Source organism: Oncorhynchus mykiss, chromosome 11, assembly GCF_057628025.1.
Source record: "Oncorhynchus mykiss isolate SJ-2025 chromosome 11, ASM5762802v1, whole genome shotgun sequence".
In the NCBI taxonomy this organism is placed as follows: domain Eukaryota; kingdom Metazoa; phylum Chordata; class Actinopteri; order Salmoniformes; family Salmonidae; genus Oncorhynchus; species Oncorhynchus mykiss.
This window is the reverse complement of record NC_143032.1, coordinates 3,414,324-3,436,150: the sequence shown is the minus strand read 5'-3', so window position 1 is coordinate 3,436,150 and position 21,827 is coordinate 3,414,324. Positions and strand designations below refer to the sequence as shown.

The 21,827-nt window shown below is 48.8% G+C and overlaps 1 protein-coding gene across 2 annotated transcripts in view; it reads left to right on the top strand.

Annotated features, from left to right (window-relative positions):
* The first annotated feature begins 4,965 nt into the window (after positions 1 to 4,965).
* Positions 4,966 to 21,827, top strand: part of LOC110535171 (divergent protein kinase domain 2A) — an 80,719-nt gene continuing 63,857 nt past the window's right edge. The window contains exon 1 of one of the 2 annotated variants that reach the window (XM_036934662.2): positions 4,966 to 5,441. The gene's annotated coding sequence lies outside the window, so the exon portion shown is untranslated. The remainder of the gene's footprint in view (positions 5,442 to 21,827) is intronic. The other variant, XM_036934663.2, reaches the window with a different exon arrangement.

Below are 21,827 nucleotides of genomic sequence, written 5' to 3'. Positions count from 1 at the left end.
ACACATCACCTAGAGAACACATAACCAAGATAATATATCTCCTAGAGAACACATCTCCTAGAGAACACATCACCCAGAGAACACATCACCTAGAGAACACATCACCCAGAGAACACATCACCCAGAGAACGCATCACCCAGAGAACACATCATCCAGAGAACACATCACCTAGAGAACACATCACCCAGAGAACACATCACCTAGAGAACACATCACCAGGTGAACACATCACCTAGAGAACACATCTTCTAGAGAACACATCACCCAGAGAACACATCACCTAGAGAACACATCTCCTAGAGAACCGCAGACCACGTGTAACCATGCCACCTCAGGAACTCCACATCCGGCTTCTTCACCTCAGACAACGTGTAACCATGCCACCCCAGGACCTCCACATCCGGCTTCTTCACCTTAGACCACATGTAACCATGCCAACCCAGGACCTCCACATCCGGCTTCTTCACCTCAGACAACGTGTAACCATGCCAACCCAGGACCTCCACATCCGGCTTCTTCACCACAGACAACGTATAACCATGCCAACCCCAGGACCTTCACATCCGGCTTCTTCACCTCAGACAACGTGTAACCATGCCAACACCAGAACCTTCACATCCGGCTTCTTCACCTCAGACAACGTGTAACCATGCCACCCCAGGACCTCCACATCCGGCTTCTTCACCTCAGACCACGTTTAACCATGCCAACCCAGGACGTCCACATCCGGATTCTTCACCTCAGACCACGTGTAACCATGCCAACCCAGGACCTCCACATCCGGCTTCTTCACCTCAGACCACGTGTAACCATACCAACCCAGGACCTCCACGTCCGGCTTCTTCCCCTCAGACCACGTGTAACCATGCCAACCCAGGACCTCCACATCCGGCTTCTTCACCTCAGACCACGTGTAACCATGCCAACCCAGGACCTCCACATCCGGCTTCTTCACCTCAGACCACGTGTAACCATGCCAACCCAGGACCTCCACATCCGGCTTCTTCACCTCAGACCACGTGTAAGTAACCATGCCAACCCAGGACCTCCACATCCGGCTTCTTCACCTCAGACCACATGTAACCAAGCCAACCCAGGACCTTCACATCCGGCTTCTTCACCTCAGACAACGTGTAACCATGCCAACACCAGAACCTTCACATCCGGCTTCTTCACCTGCAGGATCGTGTGACACCAGCCCCCCTTACAGCTGATGAAATTGAGGATTACTTCTGTCTGTAATAAAGACCTTTTGTGTGGAAAAACAAATTCTGATTGGCTGGGCCTGGCTCCCCAGTGAGTGGGCTTGGCTCCCCAGTGGGTGGGCCTGGCTTCCCAGTGGGTGGACCTGGCTCCCCAGTGGCTGGGCCTGGCACCCCAGATGGTGGGCCTGGCTCCCCAGTGAGTGGGCTTGGCTCCCCAGTGGGTGGGCCTGGCTCCCCAGTGAGTGGGCCTGGCTCCCCAGTGGGTGGACCTGGTTCCCCAGTGGCTGGGCCTGGCTCCCCAGTGAGTGGGCCTGGCTCCCCAGTGTGTTGGCCTGGCTCCCCGGTGGGTGGGCTTGGCTCCCCAGTGGGTGGACCTGGCTCCCCAGTGTGTGGGCCTGGCTCCCCGGTGGGTGGGCTTGGCTCCCCAGTGGGTGGACCTGGCTCCCCAGTGGCTGGGCCTGGCTCCCCAGTTAGTGGGCTTGGCTCCCCATGGGGTGGGCTTGGCCCCCCAGTGGGTGTGCTTGGCTCCCCAGTGGCTGGGCTTGGCTCCCCAGTGAGTGGGCTTGGCTCCCCAGTGAGTGGGCTTGGCTCCCCAGTGGGTGGGCCTGGCTCCCCAGTGGGTGGACCTGGCTCCCCAGTTGCTGGGCTTGGCTCCCCAGTGGGTGGGTCTGGCTCCCCAGTGAGTGGGCTTGGCTCCCCAGTGAGTGGGCTTGGTTCCCCAGTGGCTGGCCTTGGCTCCCCAGTGAGTGGGCTTGGCTCCCCAGTGGGTGGCCCTGGCTCCCCAGTGGGTGGACCTGGCTCCCCAGTGGCTGGGCTTGGCTCCCCAGTGGCTGGGTTTGGCTCCCCAGTGAGTGGGCTTGGCTCCCCAGTGGGTGGGCCTGGCTCCCCAGTGGTTGGGCCTGGCTCCCCAGTGGCTGGGCCTGCATCCCCAGTGGCTGGGCCTGGCTCCCCAGTGAGTGGGCCTGGCTCCCCAGTGGCTGGGCCTGGCTCCCCAGTGGGTGGACCTGGCTCCCCAGTGGCTGGGCTTGGCTCCCCAGTGAGTGGGCTTGGTTCCCCAGTGGCTGGGCTTGGCTCCCCAGTGAGTGGGCTTGGCTCCCTAGTGGGTGGCCCTGGCTCCCCAGTGGGTGGACCTGGCTCCCCAGTGGCTGGGCTTGGTTCCCCAGTGGCTGGGCTTGGCTCCCCAGTGAGTGGGCTTGGCTCCCCAGTGGGTGGGCCTGGCTCCCCAGTGGTTGGGCCTGGCTCCCCAGTGGCTGGGCCTGGCTCCCCAGTGGCTGGGCCTGGCTCCCCAGTGAGTGGGTCTGGCTCCCCAGTGGCTGGGCCTGGCTCCCCAGTGGGTGGGCCTGGCTCCCCAGGGGCTGGGCCTGGCTCCCCAGTGGGTGGGCTTGGCTCCCCAGTGGGTGGGCCTGGCTCCCCAGTGGGTGGGTTTATGCCTTCCCAGGCCAACTCATTGCTGCTCCCCTGTCCAGTCATGTGAAATCTATAGATTAGGGCCTAATACATGTATTTAAATTGACTGATTTCCCTATAGCAGCTGTAACTCAGTTACATGTTGCGTTTACATTTTTTTTCAGTTTAATTAACATGTAGTATTGCATGTAACATTGACAGTTCAGATCACATGTTAGTAGATTCAGATTAAACTTTGTTGGATGCTTTCGAATGAGTCTAATTTGCCAGAATCTGTGCGATTTTCTCAAATATTTTACAAACAACTAAAATATCCACACATTTGAAGGATACGAATTCAAATGTGCTACAAAAATCATCTTTCTTAAAAAATTGCTCCACAAAATATCGCTAACAAAAACAGAATTATATCAGCTGGTGATTGTAGCGTACATTGCGCACCCTCAAGTAGTATCGCGATGACTCCAGTAGATGGCGGTAAACACAAAGTAATGCGAGGTGAATCTCATGCTGCTGCTGTGTCAGGGACAGTTCTGTAGTTATGCTGTGGATAATGTTGATTAGATGCTGTGAATAATTAGTACATTCACACCACGTAGTGCACAACGACAGCTTTGTTCAAAAATACTTAAGCTGAGGTTTTATACAAATTCAGAATGTGAAGCATAGATAATTACCAAAGAAACAAAGAATCACAAAAAAAAAATATATATATACATATATATTCTATGCGTTAAAGTGATTTTTTGGGGGAAGGAACTAAATAAATAAGCAATACATTTAGAATCAATAAATGGATTGCTTGTCCTTGGTTTCCATAGAGATGTGTTATATTCCCATTGTGTTCCACCTTCCATAGGCCTCGACTACTCCACCACATTAAACCCTGGGTATATAGCATGGCCTGTGAGAATGGTATGGGGCGTACTGTGTGGAGTAAACGGAGTAAAGTGCTTTACTATAGCACACCAAACTGATAAGCCCAATACAATACAGGGCGCAGGACACTATACCAGACAACCCAAAACCACAGGGTGTCCAGTATAGAAAACAAAATACACTACGACCTAATATGTACACACGTAACAAAAAGACAATCCCGCACAAAACAACTACTACATATAGGGAAGCTAATTAAACCAAAATACACACAGGTGAAACTAATAAGACAAAACCAACAGACAAACGAAAAAGGGATCGGTAGCGGCTAGTAGGACGGTGACGACGACCGCCGAGCACCGCCCGAACAGGCAGGGGAGCCAACTTCGGCGGAAGTCGTGACACAATTAAACTGGAGATTAAAAAAGAAATAGAAAAGGTAAACACAAACACCAAATCCACAAAGACAAACACACCAAATATTATTTTCCCATTTGTACTAGGCCCTATCGTGTGTAATCCTATCTCTCCAAAGCATGGAAATCCAACTAGTCTGAGGATCATATAGAAGTCAATGAAACATTCATGGCCTGGTTCTCTCTGCATTCCCCTGGTTCTCTCTGCATTCCCCTGGTTCTCTCTGCATTCCCCTGGTTCTCTCTGCATTCCCCTGGTTCTCTCTGCATTCCCCTGGTTCTCTCTGCATTCCCCTGGTTCTCTCTGCACCCCCCTGGTTCTCTCCACAGATGTTACTCTTTCTGCAGGATGGCCACTTCCTTCCTCATCTAGGATCCTGTCCAACTCTGCCTTTGCCGCTCCTGATTCTGGCCCAGTTTCATGCATCATCGGGCAGCTACATGCCCTGCCACAGCTGTCACGCTGTCAAGGAATGCAGCGAGCAGAAAGACACATACATTACCGCAACATTGCCCCATACAACTCAACTCTATGTATCTGACTGTCAGTCACATTATGTCCACATTACGATGCTGTCTCTGCAGTAGACCAAAGCTAGAGGAGAACTGCATTGCAACACTTTATTGGTAACATTAGAAAACAGATAAATAAAGGAATACATTATGTTTTAAGAACGGATATATACACATATGTATTATCATAAAGTCAACCTAATTATTATTCACCCCCCCCCCCCCCCCCCCACACACACACACACACATTTTTTTTTGCCTCTTCAGAAGACAGAAAGAGATAAATCAATGACTGAGCTGCAACTTCTTAAAGCTCAAAATTGCCATAGTGTAATTTATTTCATAAAGTAAAGCACAGTCCAAAAAAAACAACAACATTGATTTGGATAAAAAAAAGAAAGAAAAAAAACCTATCCTCAAGGCAGCTCAAAATATACAAACGGAGGAAAAGTTAAGGCTATTGTGACAAAGCTGCAGCGGAGACAACTTTAGAGTATTCGCTTAGCAACCCGTGTCGTAAATCGACGACGACGGTCGTAAACATTAAGGTTTTGGGTGTTGAAAAAGTCCGAGCGGAATCTATTGTGGAGATGTTGGAGACAGAGAGACAGAGGAGACAGAGACATATTGTTCTTCTACGGAGCTACACGCCGAAACCGGTAGAAAAATGGATACTAAAAACACGACATTTCACTAACTGCAACTATTACATTTGGTGAAATCCGAAAGATCCTGTTAGACGAATGGGTTTATTATTAAGAGCCGACATCACAACTGTTACTTTCACTAGCTAGCAGGCTAGCAGGCTAGCAGACTAGCTCCAATGGCTGCATGCTTGGAATGGATAGCTCGTTGAAACTATTCTCTAGTAAGGATTTATATTGTCAATGGAATAAACATCATCATCTCGTCGTCGTCGGTAATATAAAGTAACGATCTCCGTAGAGTGATTGTCTCGACTGAACGGTACCGTTCACACACCGCGGACACAACAAGAAACAAGAAGAAAGTCACATACAGGTTTGTTTCACAGTTCTGACCGTCTTTTGCAGAACTATACTTTTTGACCAAGCCATTGTCAAGTGGACTGTCTCAAGGTATCTAGTTTGAGCGAGTTTACGTTAATCGGATGAATTATTAATTGGCTAAGAGATGTAAATGATTTATCTAAGACCTCTAAAACAGATATTGCGGTACAGAAGCATAGCCAGTTTGCTACTCATTTCAGTTCAAGGGTCTTTATTGACATGGGAAACGTATGTTAATATTGCCAAAGCAATGTAGATGCTATACAAAAGTGAAATAAACAATACAAATTAACAGTAAACATTTTAACACGTAGAAGTTTCAAAATAATAAAGACATTACAAATGTAATATTATGTCTACTATATACAGTGTTGTAACGATGTACAAATGGTTAACTCTCTCAATAGGAATGGTCAGTGTAAACTAGATGAGGGGTAAGGAAATGGGTAGACTAACTAACCAGTCACTTCTGGTGGCTCCTAACAACATTCTTTAACACCTATGTTGAGTACAGTATAACTATCATGTTGTTTTCTGGTGACATTTGACAGTAGGCTGTTTACTAGGCTACACTGTCACATCTCATTTCATCTGGAGCCAACAATAACTTCCAAAGTAAACTTTTGTTGTTGTCCTTTTCCTGAAATGGTGTAGTTAAATACTCCAAAAGTCAATTAGCAATTAAGACAAGATTTATATAACTAACTCTGTTATCCAGCTGCCTCGTAATATTCATCTATGACATGTCAACTGTTGATACTATGGTCATTGTGACTACAATGTTGAGGTTAACTAAGAAGGTTCTATTGAGAGACAGCCATGCTTCCGTTGCAAAGAACAGACAGCCTTGCAAAATGGTTTCACATTTCTTGGCGCAGTTTTTAGGCGCTTGAGACCACGTAACTGGATTCCAGTGAGCCAACCTCGAATTCGATCGCGATCGAGCGATATTAATCTCTTAAGAGAGAGTGTGTGTGTGTGTGTGTGTGTGTGTGTGTGTGTGTGTTCGTGATTGCATGTGGGCACCAATCAGGGAGGGAAAAAAATCTCACTTTGAAAATCACACCAAAAAATAAATAATCTTACTTTGTGATTGCCAATATCAACATATGTGCATGCATATCAATTATGTCTTCTTTAATAGTCTCTTTAAATGGAGAAAGTGCGATTTTTAAAAATTCATCTTTTTAATTTCCTGGAAGATGAAAATGAGATTCTGTGGTTATCCGGGATGAATCACAAACGGCCGTGATTGGGAGTCCCCATAGGGCGGCTCACAATTGGCCCAGCGTCTTCCTGGTTTGGCCGGGGTAGGGCCGTCATAATAAATAATAATTTGTTCTTAATTGACTTGCCTAGTTAAAGGTTAAATAAAAAAATTAAGTGCATTTATATTTAGCTGTTTTCAGAGATTCACATCTCAGCGACTAGAGAACTAACAATTCTTCCACAACAGGGACACTGATAGAGGGCTTTTTTTGTTGCTGTGGTTACTGGCCAGTCAACTATATTCTCTCTCCCTGTCGCGCTCTCAACTCTCTCAATTCAATTTCTGACGCTTTTATGGCATGGGAAACGTATGATTAAAATCAAGTGAAATAGGTAATAAAAAATGAATAGTAAACATTACACTCACAAAAGTTTCAAATGAATAGAGACATTTCGAATGTCATATTCTGGCTATATACGCTTTCTCTCTTCCCCCCCTGTTGGGTACAACTCAGAATAGGTAAATATTTAACCACTTCCCCTGGAAGAAGAGTTCAGTTACTGTTTCCGTTTCACTGTAACTCAGTGAACGTATGAGCTTGACATGACTGGATGTAATGCATGTCCGTTCTACAGAGATCTAAATAGCTGAAGTCATTTTTTGTGTAATGTATTACCTGGGGACTCCATGTTGATTATCTTTCCAGAATACGTTAAGTCCCTGATTTTTATACCGTATTAACTAAAGCTGCATAATCCTCTTTTTGTCAGACGCAGATATTCTTTAATGACAGATTGTGTACTCTAGAAAGGGCCAGTCTGATGCATGTTTTACTCTAGAAAGGGCCAGTCCGATGCGTGTTTTACTCTAGAAAGGGCCAGTCCGATGCGTGTTTTACTCTAGAAAGGGCCAGTCCGATGCGTGTTTTACTCTAGAAAGGGCCAGTCAGGTGCGTGTTTTACTCTAGAAAGGGCCAGTCAGGTGCGTGTTTTACTCTAGAAAGGGCCAGTCAGATGCGTGTTTTACTCTAGAAAGGGCCAGTCCGATGCGTGTTTTACTCTAGAAAGGGCCAGTCAGATGCGTGTTTTACTCTAGAAAGGGCCAGTCAGATGCGTGTTTTACTCTAGAAAGGGCCAGTCAGGTGCGTGTTTTACTCTAGAAAGGGCCAGTCGGATGCGTGTTTTACTCTAGAAAGGGCCAGTCAGATGCGTGTTTTACTCTAGAAAGGGCCAGTCAGGTGCGTGTTTTACTCTAGAAAGGGCCAGTCAGGTGCATGTTTTACTCTAGAAAGGGCCAGTCAGGTGCGTGTTTTACTCTAGAAAGGGCCAGTCAGGTGCGTGTTTTACTCTAGAAAGGGCCAGTCGGGTGCGTGTTTTACTCTAGAAAGGGCCAGTCAGATGCATGTTTTACTCTAGAAAGGGCCAGTCAGGTGCGTGTTTTACTCTAGAAAGGGCCAGTCAGATGCATGTTTTACTCTAGAAACGGCCAGTCAGATGCCTGTTTTACTCTAGAAAGGGCGTGGGGTCGAGGCTATATGAAACTAATCTAGCAGTTCTAAGAAACAAACTTAAACAATATCCCTGCCTAGTGCCTCTGCAGGCATGTCCAGCTGTTGATGTATCTGAATCAACAGCCTAACTAAACTAAACCGCGATATACAGTGCATTCAGTAAGTATTCAGACCCCTTGATTTTTTCCACATTTTGTTACATTACAGCCTTATTCTAAAATGGAATGGACAGTTTTTTTCCCCCCTCATCAATCTACACATAATACCCCATAATGACATCACAATACCCCATAATGACATCACAATACCCCATAATGACATCACAATACCCCATAATGACATCACAATACCCCATAATGACATCACAATACCCCATAATGACATCACAATACCCCATAATGACATCACAATACCCCATAATGACAAAGCAAAAACAGGTTTTTAGATATTTTTGCAAATGTATTAAATATAATAGAAGACAAGGCTGTAATCGCTGCCAAAGGTGCTTCAACAAAATACTGAGTAAAAGAGTCTGAATACTTATGTAAATGTGATATTTCAGTTTTTATTTCAGGTTTATAAATGTTTGCAAATATATAAATTATCTTTTTGTCATTATAGGGTATTGTGTGTAGATTGATGAGCGGGAAAAACGATTTAATCAATTTTAGAGTAAGGCTGTAAAGTAACACAATGTGGAAAAAATGTATGTAATGTAAAATGAAATGGAAAAGATTAGCTGGCTAATCACTAGGGCCTGGGCTAATCACTAGGGCCTGGGCTAATCACTAGGGCCTGGGCTAATCACTAGCGCCTGGGCTAATCACTAGCGCCTGGGCTAATCACTAGCGCCTGGGCTAATCACTAGCGCCTGGGCTAATCACTAGCGCCTGGGCTAATCACTAGCGCGTGGGCTAATCACTAGGGCCTGGGCTAATCACTAGCGCCTGGGCTAATCACTAGCGCGTGGGCTAATCACTAGCGCCTGGGCTAATCACTAGTGCCTGGGCTAATCACTAGCGCGTGGGCTAATCACTAGCGCGTGGGCTAATCACTAGCGCGTGGGCTAATCACTAGCGCTTGGGCTAATCACTAGCGCGTGGGCTAATCACTAGCGCGTGGGCTAATCACTAGCGCGTGGGCTTGAGAGGTTGTTGATGAGACCTGTGTTAGTTTTCTATAGCCTAATGCCTGCTACAAGACATTAGTCATTATTAGTGAATGATGATTCTGTATGGTTCTGGTTAAATTTGTTACAAAAAAGGGCGTTTTCATAGACTTGAAAGTCAGATCATTGATGATTGGGGAGAAAAAAAAATGTTTAAACAATTTTGATCAAATAAATAAATAATTATTGGGTCTGTGGTTGTGAGAGGCTTATATTTAGCCTAGGTATAATTTCACAAGCCTTGAATTCATAAAAATGATTGCTGACTGTTTGAAATGAAGTGTATTTGACATTTTAATTGTACAGTAACTCTCTTATTTAGAGAACAAACAACGATGGAGATGTGAATGGAGTCATGATTTTGTTAGGCTATATCGCCCACCCTTAGTTCGAGCGTGAGATGAATGGAACATCGTTTGTTTGGGGACGTGGCTAATTGGTGCTTATATTTGGAGGACTCAAATTTTCCATTACAGGTGTGTGTTCTTGTCTCCTCATCCATCAGTGTCTGATGCTGGGAGTCTAGCTGGAGGAGCGGACTGAGGCTTCTCTCTCTGATTTAATGTTTTTGTGATTTAAAATATAGTATTAACTCCCCAAGTCGATGGCCTTGGCATCTGTAGTTCTCCCCCATTCCACTTCTCGTTGGGGAAAATGACTGCAGTAGTGAATACATTCTCATCGAGATTGACAACAGTTGCTTTATCCTGCCTTTTATCCTGCCTCTTCGTATCTTTGATCAGTTTACTAGATTACTCTCTCTGTCTCTCTCTCTCTCTCTGTCTCTGTCTGTCTGTCTCTCTCTGTATCTGTCTGTCTGTCTCTCTCTGTCTCTGTCTGTCTGTCTCTCTGTCTGTCTCTCTCTCTCTCTTGGTCTCTCTCTGTCTCTCTCTGTCTCTGTCTCTGTCTCTCTCTCTGTCTCTCTCTCTGTCTCTCTCTCTGTCTCTCTCTCTGTCTCTCTCTCTGTCTGTCTCTCTGTCTGTCTCTCTGTCTGTCTCTCTGTCTGTCTCTCCTTGTCTCTCTCTCTCTGTCAATTCAATTCAATTCAAGGGCTTTATTGGCATGGGAAACGTGTTAACATTGCCAAAGCAAGTGAGGTAGATAATATATAAAGTGAAATAAACAATAAAAATGAACAGTAAACATTACACATACAGAAGTTTCAAAACAATAAAGACATTACAAATGTCATATTTTATATATATATATACAGTGTTTTAACAATGTACAAATGGTAAAGGACACAAGATAAAATAAATAAGCATAAATATGGGTTGTATTTACAATGGTGTGTGTTCTTCACTGGTTACCCTTTTCTCGTGGCAACAGGTCACAAATCTTGCTGCTGTGATGTCACACTGTGGAATTTCACCCAGTAGATATGGGAGTTTATCAAAATTGGGTTTGTTTTTGAATTCTTTGTGGATCTGTGTAATCTGAGGGAAATATGTCTCTCTAATATGGTCATACATTGGGCAGGAGGTTAGGAAGTGCAGCTCAGTTTCCACCTCATTTTGTGGCAGTGTGCACATAGCCTGTCTTCTCTTGAGAGCCATGTCTGCCTACGGCGGCCTTTCTCAATAGCAAGGCTATGCTCACTGAGTCTGTACATAGTCAAAGCTTTCCTTAATTTTGGGTCAGTCACAGTGGTCAGGTATTCTGCCGCTGTGTACTCTCTGTGTAGGGCCAGATAGCATTCTAGTTTGCTCTGTTTTTTTGTTAATTCTTTCCAATGTGTCAAGTAATAATATTTTTGTTTTCTCATGATTTGGTTGGGTCTAATTGTGCTGCTGTCCTGGGGCTCTGTAGGGTGTGTTTGTGTTTGTGAACAGAGCCCCAGGACCAGCTTGCTTAGGGGACTCTTCTCCAGGTTCATCTCTCTGTAGGTGATGGCTTTGTTGTGTCTCTCCTTGTCTGTCTCTCCTTGTCTGTCTCTCTCTGTCTCTCTCTCTCTCTCCCTCTGATGGGAGGAGTAACGATGGGAGGAGTAACCTAGCCATACATGATGTTATCTAGTCTCACGACGCCTTGTTCACACAAAGTCATTTTGCACCTTCTGTTCTTGTTATCGTTGCTAACCTTCTGTTATTCTGTTTAAAGGGTAACCTGTTGCCCCCTTGGTTCTTCTGGTGTCTTGTCTTTCTCTGTAACAAGCTGTTTTGTTTCTCCTAACATCCCGCTTACTTTATGAGGAGTCGGCCTCTTCTCTCCTCTTCGCTGTGTGAGGAAGTCGGCCTCTTCTCTCAACTCCGCTGTGTGAGGAGTCGGCCTCTTCTCTCAACTCCGCTGTGTGAGGAGTCGGCCTCTTCTCTCAACTCCGCTGTGTGAGGAGTCGGCCTCTTCTCTCAACTCCGCTGTGTGAGGAGTCGGCCTCTTCTTTGATTTCTGTTCTCTCTGTCCTGCTTTCTATTCTCAGCATTCATTCATTTAGTGCCTTTCCATGCTTCAGAGAGCCAGGGTTAATATAGCACCGCTTCAGAGAGCCAGGGTTAATATAGCACCGCTTCAGAGAGCCAGGGTTAATATAGCACCGCTCCATGCTTCAGAGAGCCAGGGTTAATATAGCACCGCTCCATGCTTCAGAGAGCCAGGGTTAATATAGCACCGCTCCATGCTTCAGAGAGCCAGGGTTAATATAGCACCGCTCCATGCTTCAGAGAGCCAGGGTTAATATAGCACCGCTCCATGCTTCAGAGAGCCAGGGTTAATATAGCACCGCTTCAGAGAGCCAGGGTTAATATAGCACCGCTTCAGAGAGCCAGGGTTAATATAGCACCGCTTCAGAGAGCCTGGGTTAATATAGCACCGCTTCAGAGAGCCAGGGTTAATATAGCACCGCTCCATGCTTCAGAGAGCCAGGGTTAATATAGCACCGCTTCAGAGAGCCAGGGTTAATATAGCACCGCTTCAGAGAGCCAGGGTTAATATAGCACCGCTCCATGCTTCAGAGAGCCAGGGTTAATATAGCACCGCTTCAGAGAGCCAGGGTTAATATAGCACCTCTTCAGAGAGCCAGGGTTAATATAGCACCACTTCAGAGAGCCAGGGTTAATATAGCACCGCTTCAGAGAGCCAGGGTTAATATAGCACCGCTTCAGAGAGCCAGGGTTAATATAGCACCGCTTCAGAGAGCCAGGGTTAATATAGCACCGCTTCAGAGAGCCAGGGTTAATATAGCACCGCTTCAGAGAGCCAGGGTTAATATAGCACCGCTTCAGAGAGCCAGGGTTAATATAGCACCGCTTCAGAGAGCCTGGGTTAATATAGCACCGCTTCAGAGAGCCAGGGTTAATATAGCACCGCTCCATGCTTCAGAGAGCCAGGGTTAATATAGCACCGCTTCAGAGAGCCAGGGTTAATATAGCACCGCTTCAGAGAGCCAGGGTTAATATAGCACCGCTCCATGCTTCAGAGAGCCAGGGTTAATATAGCACCGCTTCAGAGAGCCAGGGTTAATATAGCACCTCTTCAGAGAGCCAGGGTTAATATAGCACCGCTTCAGAGAGCCAGGGTTAATATAGCACCGCTTCAGAGAGCCAGGGTTAATATAGCACCGCTTCAGAGAGCCAGGGTTAATATAGCACCGCTTCAGAGAGCCAGGGTTAATATAGCACCGCTTCAGAGAGCCAGGGTTAATATAGCACCGCTTCAGAGAGCCAGGGTTAATATAGCACCGCTTCAGAGAGCCAGGGTTAATATAGCACCGCTTCAGAGAGCCAGGGTTAATATAGCACCGCTTCAGAGAGCCAGGGTTAATATAGCACCGCTCCATGCTTCAGAGAGCCAGGGTTAATATAGCACCGCTTCAGAGAGCCAGGGTTAATATAGCACCGCTTCAGAGAGCCAGGGTTAATATAGCACCGCTTCAGAGAGCCAAGGTTAATATAGCACCGCTTCAGAGAGCCAGGGTTAATATAGCACCGCTCCATGCTTCAGAGAGCCTGGGTTAATATAGCACCGCTCCATGCTTCAGAGAGCCTGGGTTAATATAGCACCGCTTCAGAGAGCCTGGGTTAATATAGCACCGCTTCTGAGAGCCAGGGTTAATATAGCACCGCTTCAGAGAGCCAGGGTTAATATAGCACCGCTTCAGAGAGCCAGGGTTAATATAGCACCGCTTCAGAGAGCCAGGGTTAATATAGCACCGCTTCAGAGAGCCAGGGTTAATATAGCACCGCTTCAGAGAGCCAGGGTTAATATAGCACCGCTTCAGAGAGCCAGGGTTAATATAGCACCGCTTCAGAGAGCCAGGGTTAATATAGCACTGCTCCATGCTTCAGAGAGCCAGGGTTAATATAGCACCGCTTCAGAGAGCCAGGGTTAATATAGCACCGCTTCAGAGAGCCAGGGTTAATATAGCACCGCTTCAGAGAGCCAGGGTTAATATAGCACCGCTCCATGCTTCAGAGAGCCAGGGTTAATATAGCACCGCTTCAGAGAGCCAGGGTTAATATAGCACCGCTTCAGAGAGCCAGGGTTAATTTAGCACCGCTTCAGAGAGCCAGGGTTAATATAGCACCGCTTCAGAGAGCCAGGGTTAATATAGCACCGCTTCAGAGAGCCAGGGTTAATATCGCACCGCTCCATGCTTCAGAGAGCCAGGGTTAATATAGCACCGCTCCATGCTTCAGAGAGCCAGGGTTAATATAGCACCGCTTCAGAGAGCCAGGGTTAATATTACACCGCTTCAGAGAGCCAGGGTTAATATAGCACCGCTCCATGCTTCAGAGAGCCAGGGTTAATATAGCACCGCTTCAGAGAGCCAGGGTTAATATAGCACCGCTTCATGCTTCAGAGAGCCTGGGTTAATATAGCACCGCTCCATGCTTCAGAGAGCCTGGGTTAATATAGCACCGCTTCAGAGAGCCTGGGTTAATATAGCACCGCTTCAGAGAGCCAGGGTTAATATAGCACCGCTTCAGAGAGCCAGGGTTAATATAGCACCGCTTCAGAGAACCAGGGTTAATATAGCACCGCTTCAGAGAGCCAGGGTTAATATAGCACCGCTTCATGCTTCAGAGAGCCTGGGTTAATATAGCACCGCTCCATGCTTCAGAGAGCCTGGGTTAATATAGCACCGCTTCAGAGAGCCTGGGTTAATATAGCACCGCTTCAGAGAGCCAGGGTTAATATAGCACCGCTTCAGAGAGCCAGGGTTAATATAGCACCGCTTCAGAGAGCCAGGGTTAATATAGCACCGCTTCAGAGAGCCAGGGTTAATATAGCACCGCTTCAGAGAGCCAGGGTTAATATCGCACCGCTCCATGCTTCAGAGAGCCAGGGTTAATATAGCACCGCTCCATGCTTCAGAGAGCCAGGGTTAATATAGCACCGCTCCATGCTTCAGAGAGCCTGGGTGCCCAGAGACTTTTCTTCTTCACCTTCTGGCAGCAGTTCTGTTGTGATGAGGTAATTTGGCGCCCACTCCAAACGGTGATTCCTTCGTAGTGTACACTAATGTAAGTGCCCTTAACCCCAGTCCCAGGCTTGGGCTACATGCCTTCCCTCCATCTCTCCCTGGTTCTTGGCTTGGGGAGAATGGGACCCACCTTGAGTTCTTGGGGCCTCTAATTCGAAACACAAGTTCTGTGGGCAGGATGAGGTCGGTTCAAATGAAAACATTGCTTTAAGTTTCACTGCCAGTTGTATTAGGATAGGGTACATCTGTATTACAATCAGCCGGGTCTGGATTCAATCATGGACTCTTATCAACCATATCCAAGCTGAAAGTACTTTAACACATTCAGCCAGTTATTTATTCATTCATTCATTCAGCCAGTCATTCATTCAGCCAGCCAGTCATTCATTCATTCATCCAGTCATTCATCCATCCATCCAGTCATTCATTCATTCATCCAGTCATTCATCCATCCATCCAGTCATTCATCCAGCCAGTCATTCATTCATCCAGTCATCCAGCCAGTCAGTCATCCAGTCATTCATCCAGCCAGTCAGTCATCTCATTACTCTGCTGTTTTCTGTGTAAGGTCTCTTACAGGGCTTGTTTCAGACTTCCTCTCCTTAGCAGGCCCTGTGGGGTCAGAGGTAGGGTTGTGTAGTATCCAGAGTTTCATGCCTTCATACTGTTCCTGTACCTGTACCATACCAGAGTATATGGTATTACTGGCAGTGAACACAAGGGGTGCTATTTCTTTTCAAATGTATTTATTTTTTAAAATAACTTATGCACAAAACAAATGTAAGCAGCAGGGATCTAGTTACAGGAGAGGTTAGATTGTCTCCGCTGTAACCAAGAAGCTTGGTCTTGCTAGCTAGCCAAACCAAACCGTAGCTAGCTAGCCAAACCGTAGCTAGCTAGCTAGCCAAACCGTAGCTAGCTAGCCAAACCATAGCTAGCTAGCCAAACCGTAGCTAGCTAGCCAAACCGTAGCTAGCTAGCCAAACCAAACTGTAGCTAGCTAGCTAGCCAAACCAAACTGTAGCTAGCTAGCCAAACCAAACCGTAGCTAGCTAGCCAAAACAAACCGTAGCTAGCTAGCTGTCTGGTTAGCCCTGGTCTCTGTCTGGTTAGCCCTGGTCTCTGTCTGGTTAGCCCTGGTCTCTGTCTGGTTAGCCCTGGTCTCTCTGGTTAGCCCTGGTCTCTGTCTGGTTAGCCCTGGTCTCTGTCTGGTTAGCCCTGGCCTCTCTGGTTAGCCCTGGCCTCTCTGGTTAGCCCTGGTCTCTGTCTGGTTAGGCCTGGCCTCTCTGGTTAGCCCCGGTCTCTGTCTGGTTAGCCCTGGCCTCTCTGGTTAGCCCTGGCCTCTCTGGTTAGCCCTGGTCTCTGTCTGGTTAGGCCTGGCCTGTCTGGTTAGGCCTGGCCTGTCTGGTTAGGCCTGGCCTCTCTGGTTAGCCCTGGTCTCTGTCTGGTTAGCCCTGGTCTCTGTCTGGTTAGCCCTGGCCTCTCTGGTTAGCCCTGGTCTCTGTCTGGTTAGCCCTGGTCTCTGTCTGGTTAGCCCTGGTCTCTGTCTGGTTAGCCCTGGTCTCTGTCTGGTTAGCCCTGGTCTCTGTCTGGTTAGCCCTGGTCTCTGTCTGGTTAGCCCTGGTCTCTGTCTGGTTAGCCCTGGTCTCTGTCTGGTTAGCCCTGGTCTCTGTCTGGTTAGCCCTGGCCTCTGGTTAGCCCTGGTCTCTGTCTGGTTAGGCCTGGCCTCTTTGGTTAGCCCTGGCCTCTCTGGTTAGCCCTGGTCTCTGTCTGGTTAGCCCTGGTCTCTCTGGTTAGCCCCGGTCTCTGTCTGGTTAGCCCTGGCCTCTCTGGTTAGCCCTGGTCTCTGTCTGGTTAGCCCTGGTTTAAGCTTGGGTGCTATCCAGATGTTCATGTCGTCATACAATCCTTTTCTCATGCTGAGATTTCCAGTATTACTGGCTTAATACACGAGGTGGCAGAATGCCCATTGGGTTTCAATTACCAGAATGCAACACAATGAGCACAATTAACAGCAGACAGCTCTGACTGATGTGTAGCTACTTTTCTCTGGTGCTTTTCTCGGAGTAGCCGGCCTGCTTGTCTCGGAGTAGCCGGCCTGCTTGTCTCGGAGTAGCCGGCCTGCTTGTCTCGGAGTAGCCGGCCTGCTTGTCTCGGAGTAGCCGGCCTGCTTGTCTCGGAGTAGCCGGCCTGCTTGTCTCGGAGTAGCCGGCCTGCTTGTCTCGGAGTAGCCGGCCTGCTTTTCTCGGAGTAGCCGGCCTGCTTTTCTCGGAGTAGCCGGCCTGCTTTTCTCGGAGTAGCCGGCCTGCTTGTCTCGGAGTAGCCGGCCTGCTTGTCTCGGAGTAGCCGGCCTGCTTGTCTCGGAGTAGCCGGCCTGCTTTTCTCTGGTAAAAGGCAAGATGAACTTCAAGCAAAACATTAGGAAATGTAGTTTGCTCCATTCTGTCTATGATAAACATTAGAAATGATGGCCGTGCGTCATTGTAGCAAACAACACCTTGCTTTTTCACTGAGCGCATTTTACTCGAGTAGTTAATTAAGAGACAAACAGTGTTGCACTTCTGTCATCTGATGAAATGAAGCTATTTCCTGCCGAATGTGTCGCACTAATGTATTTTCTGTAAAGGAAAATTGTAATTGCTTTCTCCTGTTGTACTATTCACAACAAACACAGTGACAGGCTCAACTGTTCTGGGGAACTACTCTGATATCCCCTCCTGATGTGGGTCTGAACTCTGATATCCCCCTCCTGATGTGGGTCTGAACTCTGATATCCCCCTCCTGATGTGGACCTGAACTCTGATATCCCCCTCCTGATGTGGACCTGAACTCTGATATCCCCCTCCTGATGTGGGCCTGAACTCTGAAATCCCCTCCTGATGTGGGCCTGAACTCTGAAATCCCCTCCTGATGTGGACCTGAACTCTGATATCCCCCTCCTGATGTGGGCCTGAACTCTGAAATCCCCTCCTGATGTGGGCCTGAACTCTGAAATCCCCTCCTGATGTGGACCTGAACTCTGATATCCCCCTCCTGATGTGGACCTGAACTCTGATATCCCCCTCCTGATGTGGGCCTGAACTCTGAAATCCCCTCCTGATGTGGGTCTGAACTCTGGATCTCTTTGCTCCTCGTGGAGCTCCGTGCCACACGCCTCATGTTACTTGAATAGAGATCATATCATGCAGGAGATGTTTAACCGCCTCCACCGCAGCCGGCGTCTTCTCCACTCTTCTGTTGTAGGAAGCAGCCAGGCAGCCGTCCCTTCTGAGGCTTCTTATCGACATCAGTTTTTACCTCTTGTGTTCGTGCGTTATCTCTCTCTTGCTCTCGTTCCCTTTCTCCCTCTCTCTCCCAATCTACTTACCCTCTCTCTTACAATCTCCCTCGTCCCTATCCCTCCCCCCCCCCCCTCCCCGGTCCCCCCCTCCCCATCCCTGTCCCCCCCCCCCCCTCCCCGGTCCCTGTGTCTGTTGAATACGAATGCAAAGTTTCGATATGAGGCTTTTTTTTTTTTAATGTAATAAAATGCTCAGACAGTATTAAATCGCTGGTGTTGTCCTGCTCCCCCCCCCCCCCCCCCCCCTCCACCCCCCCTGTTCATATTTAGGCAGGGGGGGTGGGCGGGTGTAATATGGAAATGCTCAAAATATGAATAGTTTATTGCTCTGTGTACCGTGCTTAAGGCAATGGTTCCACGTGATCTCATGTGCACCTTGGAATGGATATAGATTCTGCCAATTAGTTTGCTCAATGAAATGTCATTTAGAATACAACTGGCAAACGAGAAATTGTGCAAGAGTCTTTTTTTTTTCTTCCTTCTCCGTGTTGAGATAACCAGATTTTCAAAGCGGCGCTGCTAGATGGGTGCATAATTTCTCAAATCAGTAATTCTAATGTCTTTTTAGCTAGTCTGGTGGAATGGGGGCTGAGGAGGAGAGAAGTGCTGCAGGGTGACTGTTTTCAGCTTGGCTCCTTTACGTAGCATTACAGGAAAGTAATGTGGACTGGACCTGCTGCAGACCGAGAGGTGTGGCGTCCTGTGTGTCTGCTCTCTTCGCTGCTCCCAGTCCCGTGTCACTCCCTGTCTCTTGCCATGTCGACGAGCGCCGTACGGAGGTCATCGACACGCATTAATCACACTAGCTGCTAGCTCCTCTCCTGCTCGTTAGCTGTTCCCTCTCTAGTTAGCAGCGGCCCTAATAGCCATGTCTTAATGAGCTCTAATTGAGAATGGGTAATTTTCATGGTCAAAGCCATTGTGAATTTAACAAAGCCACTTCATCGGTCTTCTAGTATTGCTATTGAACAGATCGGGAGCTACTGCTCTGCTGCCTCGTGTCTCTATCAGCGACCCAGGTCAGGAGCTACTGCTCTGCTGCCTCGTGTCTCTATCAGCGACCCAGATCAGGAGCTACTGCTCTGCTGCCTCGTGTCTCTATCAGCGACCCAGATCAGGAGCTACTGCTCTGCTGCCTCGTGTCTCTATCAGCGACCCAGGTCAGGAGCTACTGCTCTGCTGCCTCGTGTCTCTATCAGCGACCCAGATCAGGAGCTACTGCTCTGCTGCCTCGTGTCTCTATCAGCGACCCAGGTCAGGAGCTACTGCTCTGCTGCCTCGTGTCTCTATCAGCGACCCAGATCAGGAGCTACTGCTCTGCTGCCTCGTGTCTCTATCAGCGACCCAGGTCAGGAGCTACTGCTCTGCTGCCTCGTGTCTCTATCAGCGACCCAGATCAGGAGCTACTGCTCTGCTGCCTCGTGTCTCTATCAGCGACCCAGATCAGGAGCTACTGCTCTGCTGCCTCGTGTCTCTATCAGCGACCCAGGTCAGGAGCTACTGCTCTGCTGCCTCGTGTCTCTATCAGCGACCCAGATCAGGAGCTACTGCTCTGCTGCCTCGTGTCTCTATCAGCGACCCAGATCAGGAGCTACTGCTCTGCTGCCTCGTGTCTCTATCAGCGACCCAGGTCAGGAGCTACTGCTCTGCTGCCTCGTGTCTCTATCAGCGACCCAGGTCAGGAGCTACTGCTCTGCTGCCTCGTGTCTCTATCAGCGACCCAGATCAGGAGCTACTGCTCTGCTGCCTCGTGTCTCTATCAGCGACCCAGATCAGGAGCTACTGCTCTGCTGCCTCGTGTCTCTATCAGCGACCCAGATCAGGAGCTACTGCTCTGCTGCCTCGTGTCTCTATCAGCGACCCAGGTCAGGAGCTACTGCTCTGCTGCCTCGTGTCTCTATCAGCGACCCAGGTCAGGAGCTACTGCTCTGCTGCCTCGTGTCTCTATCAGCGACCCAGGTCAGGAGCTACTGCTCTGCTGCCTCGTGTCTCTATCAGCGACCCAGCTTGACGGGCTGACGGTCTGTGCAGAGACTTTGTTAGGGGGCTTGTAATGTGAGGTTATTGCTATGTCAAGCCTGGGCTTCTCTCTCCCTTTCTGGTGTTTAGTTCTTATCAAGCCGCCTGGCTTTTAATTTCTGACTCCCTACAAGAACATGGCTAACAGCTCCCCAGGTGATCCTCCCCAGGTGAACCTGGCTAACGGCTCCCCGGGTGAACCTGGCTAACGGCTCCCCGGGTGAACCTCCCCGGGTGAACCTGGCTAACGGCTCCCCGGGTGAACTTCCCCGGGTGAACCTGGCTAACGGCTCCCCGGGTGATCCTCCCCGGCTGAACCTGGCTAACGGCTCCCCGGGTGAACCTGGCTAACGGCTCCCCGGGTGAACCTGGCTAACGGCTCCCCGGGTGATCCTCCCCGGGTGAACCTGGCTAACGGCTCCCCGGGTGATCCTCCCCGGGTGAACCTGGCTAACGGCTCCCCGGGTGAACCTCCCCGGGTGAACCTGGCTAACGGCTCCCCGGGTGAACTTCCCCGGGTGAACCTGGCTAACGGCTCCCCGGGTGAACTTCCCCGGGTGAACCTGGCTAACGGCTCCCCCGGGCGAACCTTACAGATACATCAACATTACCCCCCTCAGGACCAAACCATCTGTTTCTTTCAGTCTCTCCCTGTCTGGTTATCTCTCTCACTCTCTCTAGGTCTTTGTTCTGCTGTTCCTGTAGTGACACCAGGCTCTTTTATACCGTCTACTTCAAAGCTAGATTAAAACCATCCAGGGCAACTCTGCTGATCAAAGGTTAAACTCCTAAGGTTATCTTCTGTGATGCACAGAGGGCCGGTCCTGTTCCATTTGAAAGGGAGAACCAATATATTTGCTTGTGCTAGTGATTAGCCCACGCGCTAGTGGTTAGCCCACGGAAGAGGGGCTTGGTGTGGGGGGGAGGGGCTCGGGGGGGGGGCTTGGTGTGGGGGGGAGGGGCTCGGGGAGGGGCTCGGCGTGAGGGGCTCGGTGTGAGTGGCGAGGGGAGGGGCTCGGTGTGAGTGGTGGGGGGAGGGGCTCGGTGTGAGTGGCGGGGGGAGGGGCTCGGTGTGAGTGGCGGGGGGAGGGGCTCGGTGTGAGTGGTGGGGGGAGGGGCTCGGTGTGAGTGGCGGGGGGAGGGGCTCGGTGTGAGTGGCGGGGGGAGGGGCTCGGTGTGAGTGGCGGGGGGAGGGGCTCGGTGTGAGTGGCGGGGGGAGGGGCTCGGTTATGAGTGGTGGGGGGAGAGGTGTGTATAAATCAGAAGGTGGACTCAGAAGGAGATGAGACCAAATAGACGAGACAGAAAGTGGACATAAACGCTCAGAAAAACAAACAAAAAACAAAACTTGATTCTTGCCATGCAGGCATTTGGAATATTTTGCTTAAGTATACATTTTGAATTAATCCAAATAATTTGATATATCGCCCAGCCCATGTGGGACATCGCCTCAACGTTCCAACATTTAAAATAATGTTTTATTGGAGGTTGTGGGCCATCTCGTTTCTGTATAGAAGGAGAGGGGCTGTGGGCCATCTCGTATCTGTATAGAAGGAGAGGGGCTGTGGGCCATCTCGTTTCTGTATAGAAGGAGAGGGGCTGTGGGCCATCTCGTTTCGGTATAGAAGGAGAGGGGCTGTGGGCCATCTCGTTTCTGTATAGAAGGAGAGGGGCTGTGGGCCATCTCGTTTCGGTATAGAAGGAGACGGGCT